Genomic DNA, 7269 nt, shown 5'->3' with positions numbered 1-7269 from the left:
TCTTGCACCTAATTGCACAGGTGTATCCCTGCCAGGTGAGCTCGCAGGTGTTCTGAACTCCAGTCCCATCCCCACCCCTGCCTGGTCTTCAGATTCGGCAGAGATGATCCCAGGACCTGGTCTGTACATCCCACAGCTCCTTTGCAAAAGTCTTCTGGTGACTGAGGATGATAACAGGAAACAGGAAGGGAAAGTGAAGACGGCAAGAGACAGACTGGTGGTAGCACTGATGCAGACACACTCGCTAGCGAGGCAGGGAGAGTGAGGGGCCAAAAAGGACATCCCGACAAACACGATGAAGAAAACAGAAGACGGCGCAGATGACATGGAGCTCACACTACATTAATGCCTATGCAGGGGTCCTGATGATTTCTTGCTTTGAGCTCTTGAAACTTTAACATATAATAATAATTTTCTTTTCTTTGACTCTTTTGCATGACAGAGAAGATACAGACAGTGATCCTTCTGAGGTGAGAGATTGGGTTTCATGTGAAGAGAGAAAGGAGATCTTTCTTTCTCATTTTGTTCTCTCATTTTCCTTTACTGAGTGTTATCTATTTGTATCTTAAGACCAAGAGTTATCACAGTCAGGGGATTCTTTAGAGTTTTGCCCTCACAGTCACAGAGAAAACATACCTAGTCCAAATGGATTGTCCTTTTTGTGTAATACTCCAATAGATTCCAACATAATATTTCACTAAAGAGCTGTTATATCTGTCTTCTCAAAAAAGACACCTAATTCTGGGTCTCTATTTTTCTGGTATTTGTTGCATGTTGAATCACAGTTGCATATAATGAAATACTGGATTGTCCCTTTTTTTAGATTCATATCTGTTGGAAATTTGATTCATGAAAATTGATATGCCATTGTGGTATCATGTTGTCAGGAGAACGACTGTTTTCAGCATCACAAGTCTCACAATAAGCCAGTGTGTTGGGATTTGTCTATTTGCCTGATCGAGTATGTTGCACTCTTCAAATCCTCTTTATCATTACTTACTTTTGTCCCACAGATTTATCAGTTACTGAGAGCAATGTGTTAAACAATAATAGAGTATCTTAGTATGTATATCTTCCCTAAAAAATGAGTTATTTTTTAGCTAAATCTTCTCTCTTCTATTCTTCCATGTGGTAATCATCTGGAATTGTGGTTCAAATGTGTTTTCATTGTCTTGTTTTAAAACTAATACTAAATTAGACAGACGTTTTTTCCTTTCCTCGTGACTCCTGTTATGTTTTCCTGGGTTCACATTTCTTCTTCCTGATGTACATTCTTTACCGCTTCTTTCACTGCGGGCCTGTGGGAAGTCAACATTGAGTATGTTTGTAGGTCAGATAACGTCTTTCTTTCTTTGACACATAGTTTGAATAGGTGTTTAATTTAGCTTTGTAGTAATTTTTTTCCTTCTTTGTCAAGTTATTTAATATTTCCGAGCCTCCACATCTTTAGCTTAAAATGGGAATAAATCTCTAAAATTGTGACTGTAACTGAGATAATACACACAGAGCTTTCCAGTCATGTTACTTAGAAGAAATTAGTCAATAATGATAACTATTATCAATCATTATAATGATATTATAATTATTATATAATAATATTTTAATGTATAATAATGATTATACATTTATTTATAATTATAATGTACAGTATATAATGTCTAATATTTGCAATGTATAATAATATTATATTAATATTATTAATCATTAGAATCTTCATAGTGTCCATTCTCGGAGAATCACTGCCTCAGATTGAGAATGTGAAGCTCATACACAAAAAGTCTGAGACAGTGCCATGACTGTGACTTTAATTCTCAGCCCTTGACTATATTCAGCTGTGGTCATCTGTACAGTGTGTACAGATAATGTAATATGTTCTAACAGACCCACTGCAGAACAGTGCAGCCTGCCTCATGCCTGGGATGCGCTGGGCTTCTTGTTGTGGAGCCTCTGTTTTGAGGCTAGTTGGATTCTGTACAGAGAAAGATGAAAAAAGACTCTTTCTTTTCCCTCAGATTTCTCCCCCCGAGTATTATTCACTTTTACATCCAGAGCAGACACTCTCTTCCCAGAGCCTTGGTGTTTCTCTGGGATTCAGGCTTCCCAGACATCTAGTCATTTCAGTTCCCAAGGCCCAAGGGGACTGTAGAATCATGTTTCACCCACTCCTCCCATCTTGACCTGTTTCCCGTCACGGAGGACACATGAGTGGGGAGAGGAGCCATCAAGAGATATTGATCTGGAAGTCCTGGTGAATCTGAGCTTCAGAGAATGAAGCAGAAAAGGGGAACTTGAGACTGCCAGGGCTTCAGTGGGGGAGGAATATGGAGGAACCGAGTGGGGTGTGATGGCTGCACAGAGTCCAGTGGAGGGATGTTCCAAATTTTCCTAAGAAGGGAAATCTTGCACTGAAGTGGAGATTCGATTTTACACGATGGCAACGTCTGTGCTGGTTTTACCAATTCTGGTGTCCCTGAGGGATGAACTGGTGTGACACCACAGGACAGAAGTTGCTGTGACGTAAGGAAGGTGAAACCTTTCAGCTTCCTTAAGGAAGGTGAAACCTTTCAGCTTCCTTAAGGAAGGTGAAACCTTTCAGCTTAGTCCCCTGTGAGCCAGTCAGGAGCCAAGTCTAGAAAGGCTCAGAACCTGCATCCATCCAATGTGGTTTCGTTCTGTTCCAGTCAAGCTCTTCTGGACCCCAGCTGGGCAAGAGGGACCTCAGATCTAGTCAGATCTAGTCATCACAGCTTCCGTAGGTCGCCATGAGGCAGGTAATAGCCCAGGCGTTGTCACTGGACCTCATAGTTGCCCTCCTTCTTCCACCGGCAGACAGTGACTTGTGAGGTGAGGAGAGCGCATCAGAATGGTCCAGTCAGCTGCCCAGTATGGGAGACTCCAGGGGAAGGAGATGCCAAAGCCACAGAGACCCGATGCCTCCTGTGTCTCCCTCTTCCTTTTTTCCACTTAATTTTCACCCTCATTCCTTCTTTTCCTTCCCTTTTCCCTCGTTCGGCTCTCTCTCTCTTTCCCCTACATGTTCTAGCTTAATTGAGGTATTCACGACATACAGAAAACTGCATATATTTAAAGTGAACAATTTGATACATTTTGATTATAACTTATTGAACCATCACCACAATCAAGAAAAGGAACGCTAGCTTCCCCAAATTTCCTAATGCTCATTTTAATTCCTCCTTCCCTGCCGTTTGCAAACACATTCTCATTCCCATGCAACGAGTGATCTAGTATATGTCCCCATAGATTTTCCTGTATTTTAATAAATATTTATAAATGGGATCATATACTATGTACTCATTTCTTACTGGCTTCTTTCACTCAGCATAATTATTTTGACATTTATGCTTGTCATTGCATGTACTATGAATTCATTCCTATCCCCAACCCTTCCCTGACAGCACTGTGCACACGCCCGAGCACTTCCCATGTTGGTGTGAGAGCAAATAGTAATGCTGCATCCCCAAAAGTAGGAATGCGCCTTGGTGCAACTCTGGGAGGGGTTGGCGGAAGCCCTGGACTGGCACATGAGTGCTTTCCTGGATGGTTGGAAAGCACACCATGCCACTGCAATCCCAATGATTGGCCAATGCTCAGAACCCATGAAGAAGCCCCACCCACCAAACACAGAGGCTGGCATGAGCATAAGAAAAGGCAGCAGCAGACATATGCGCACATGCAAATGCTTTCCCAGATGGCACAAATGCCCATAGTTGTGCTGCGGTCTCACAACTGTGTACGTGCCTCAATGTGGCGGCAGCTCTGAGCCAAGTGGGAATGCTTTCCCAGTGAGTGGAACACCCACTGTACCCACGCAACTTCCAGCATATCTGGCGGGATCAGAAACACAGCTCATGCTTTCCCCATAGTGGTAGCAGGTGGAAACTGCGAGCTGATACTACCACAAATACACAGGCAAAAGTTTAGTTCATCAAACAGTATAAGAAACTACAGTAACAATTCAGAGCAGAAGGAAATGACAAATCTCCAGAAATGAAACTTGAAGTCACAGAAATTTACAATCTAAATGACAGAGTTCAAAATAACTGTCATAAAGAAACTCACCAAATTCTAAGAGTGTTCAGACAGTTCAATGAACTCAGGAATAAAATTAATGAGGAAAAGGAATACTTCATCAAAGATAATGAAAGTATTAAAAAAAAAGCAGAAATTCTGGATATGAAGAACATAATTAAAAAGATAAGAAAGAATCTAGAATCCTTAAAAAATAGAGCTGAAATTATGGATGAAAGAATTAGTGATTTAGAGTATCGAAATATAGAAATGCTTCCAGTGGACGAGGAGAGAGAACTCTGATTTTTAAAAAAGGAAGGAATTCTTGTAGAAATATATGACTCAATTATAAAAGCAACATAAGAATTATATGTATTCCAGAGGGAGAAAAGAGGGAGAAAGGAGCAGAGATCTTGTTCAAAGAAATAATAGCTGAGAACTTCCCAAACCTGGGGAAGAACTAGATTTACAAGTACATGAAGCCAAGAGAATGCCTAATAACATCAATGTTAAAAGACCTTCTCCAAGGCATATAATAGTAAAATTGGTAAAAGCCAATGAAAAAGAAAAAATATTAAGGGAAGCAAGACAGAAGAAAATAACCTACAAAGGAACACCTATCAGGCTTTCAGCATATATCTTGGCAGAAACTTTACAGGCAAGGAAAGAATGGAATGCTATATTACAAATACTGAAAGGCAAAAACTTTCAGCAAAGAATACGCTATCCAAAGAAATGATCCTTATGATACAATGTAGAAATAAAAGTTTTCCCAGATAAACAAAGGCTGAGGGAGTTCAACGCCACTAGATCTCCCATACAAGCAATGATCAAGAACGTCCTCATACCAGAAATAAAAAGATGGCAAATGTCTACAAAGCTTTGAGCAAAGAGATAAATAGACAGACAAAATCAGAAAGCTACAGCTTTGTTTCACAACAGGGTAGCAAATACTTAATTATAACTTAAAAGAAGGGAAGGAAAGCATCAAAAGTAACTACAAAAAATTCAACTTAATCACAAACGCACGACACAAAAATGAATAACTTGTGACAACAATAACTCAGAAGGAGAAGAGGAAAGGGATGGAACCTGCTTAGACTAATGGACATAAGAGGCTATCAGAAAATGGACTATCTCATCTATGTGATCTTCATACAAACCTCACAGTAACCAGCAAAGAAAAAGTCAGAACACAGCCATAGATCATAAAAAAAGAGAAAACCTCCACAGAAAACACCCAAAATGAAATGGTAGTCAGAAACACAAAGGAAGAGAAAGAATGGAAATATAGATTAGGTGGGATTAAGCCCTCATGTATCAGTAATCACTCTAAATGTTAATCGATTGAATTCTCCAATCAACAGACACAGAGTGGTGGGGTGGATTAGAAAACAAGACCCAACAATATGCTGTCTCCAGGAAACATATCTCAGCTCTAAAAACAAACACGGTCAGAATGAAGGGATGGGAGACAATACTTCAAGGAAATGGCAAAATAAAAGAAAATAGGTGTTGCCATACTTATATCGGACAAAGCAGACTTCAAGATAAAAAGGACTATGAGAGACAAAGAGGGGCGGTATATAATGATAAGGGGGATTTTCCACCAAGAGGACATAACACTTATGAAGATGTATGCACCTAACACAGCAGCACAAAAGAATATAAAGCAACTATTAATAGACCCAAAGGGAGAAATTCACAGCAACACAATAATAGCAGGGGACCTGAACACCCCACTTACATCCATGGATAGATCATGCAGAGAAAGGCAACAAGTCAATAGTGGAATTAAATGAAACATATGATCAGATGAACTTAATCGATATACATAGAGCATACCCTCCCAAAACAGCAGAATACACATTCTTCTTAAGAGCACATGGAACATTCTCAAAGATAGACCATATGTTGTGAAACAAGGTAAGACTGAATAAATTTAAGATTGAAATCATATCAACCTTTTTTTCTGACCACAATGCTATGACACTTGAAATCAACTACAAGTAAAAAGATGGGGAAGTCACAAATATGTGGAGACTAAAGTACACACGACTGAAGAACCATTGCATCAATGAACAAATCAAAGGAGAAATCAAAAAATACCTGAAGACAAACGAAAATGAAAAGACAACAAAACAACTCTTATGGGATGCAGCAAAAGCAATTCTAAAAAGGAAATTCATAGCAATACAAGCACAGCTAAACAAACAAGAAAAATACCAAATAAGTAACCTTAAACTACACATAATAGAACCAGAAAATGAAGAACAAATGAAGCCCAAAGTCAGCAGAATGAGGGAAATAATAAAAATTAGAGCAGAAATAAATGAAGTAGAGACTAAAAAAACTGTAGAAAGGATCAATGAAATAAAGAGCAGGTTCTTTGAGAAGACTGAAACAAAATTGACAGACCCTTAGCCAGACTCATTAAGAAAAAAAGAGAGAAGGCTCAAAGACATAAAATTAGAAATGACAGAGGAGAAATTACAACAGATACCACAGAAATCCAAAGGACAATAAGAGAATACACTGAACAACTTACATACCACCAAAGTGGATAACCTAAAAGAAATAGATAAATTATTAGATTCACACAACCTCCCAAAACTGAATCAAGAAGAAATAGAGAAAATGAACAGACCAATCACATGTAAAGAGAACGAAATGGTCATCAAAAACCTCCCTAATAACAAAAGTCCAGGACCACATGTCTTCTCTGGAGAATTCTACCAAATATTCAAACAAGATTTAATACCTATGCTTCTGAAACTATTCCAAACAGTTGAAGAAGATGGAACACATCCTAATTCATTCTATGAGGCCAACATCACCCTGACAGCAAAAGCAGGCTAGGACAGCACAAAAAAGTAATATTACAGGCCAATATCGCTGATGAACACAGATGCAAAAATCCTCAACTAAATATCAGCAAATCGAACACAGCAATATATTGACAGGGTCGTATACCATGATCCAGTGGAATTTATACCAGGGATGCAGGGATGGTTCAACATCCGCAAATCAATCAATGTGATACACCACATTAACAAAATGAGGAATAAAAATCACATGATCCTCTCCACAGATACAGAGAAAGGATTTGACAAGATCCAACATCCATTTATGATAAAAACTCTCAATAAAATTGGTATAGAAGGAACGTACCTCAACACAATAAAGGCCATATATCACAAACCCACAGACAACATCATACTTAATGGTGAAAAACTTAAA

The sequence above is a fragment of the Diceros bicornis genome, assembly GCF_020826845.1.
Source record: "Diceros bicornis minor isolate mBicDic1 chromosome 13 unlocalized genomic scaffold, mDicBic1.mat.cur SUPER_13_unloc_1, whole genome shotgun sequence".
Lineage (NCBI taxonomy): Eukaryota > Metazoa > Chordata > Mammalia > Perissodactyla > Rhinocerotidae > Diceros > Diceros bicornis.
Note: the sequence above shows the minus strand (reverse complement) of the source record.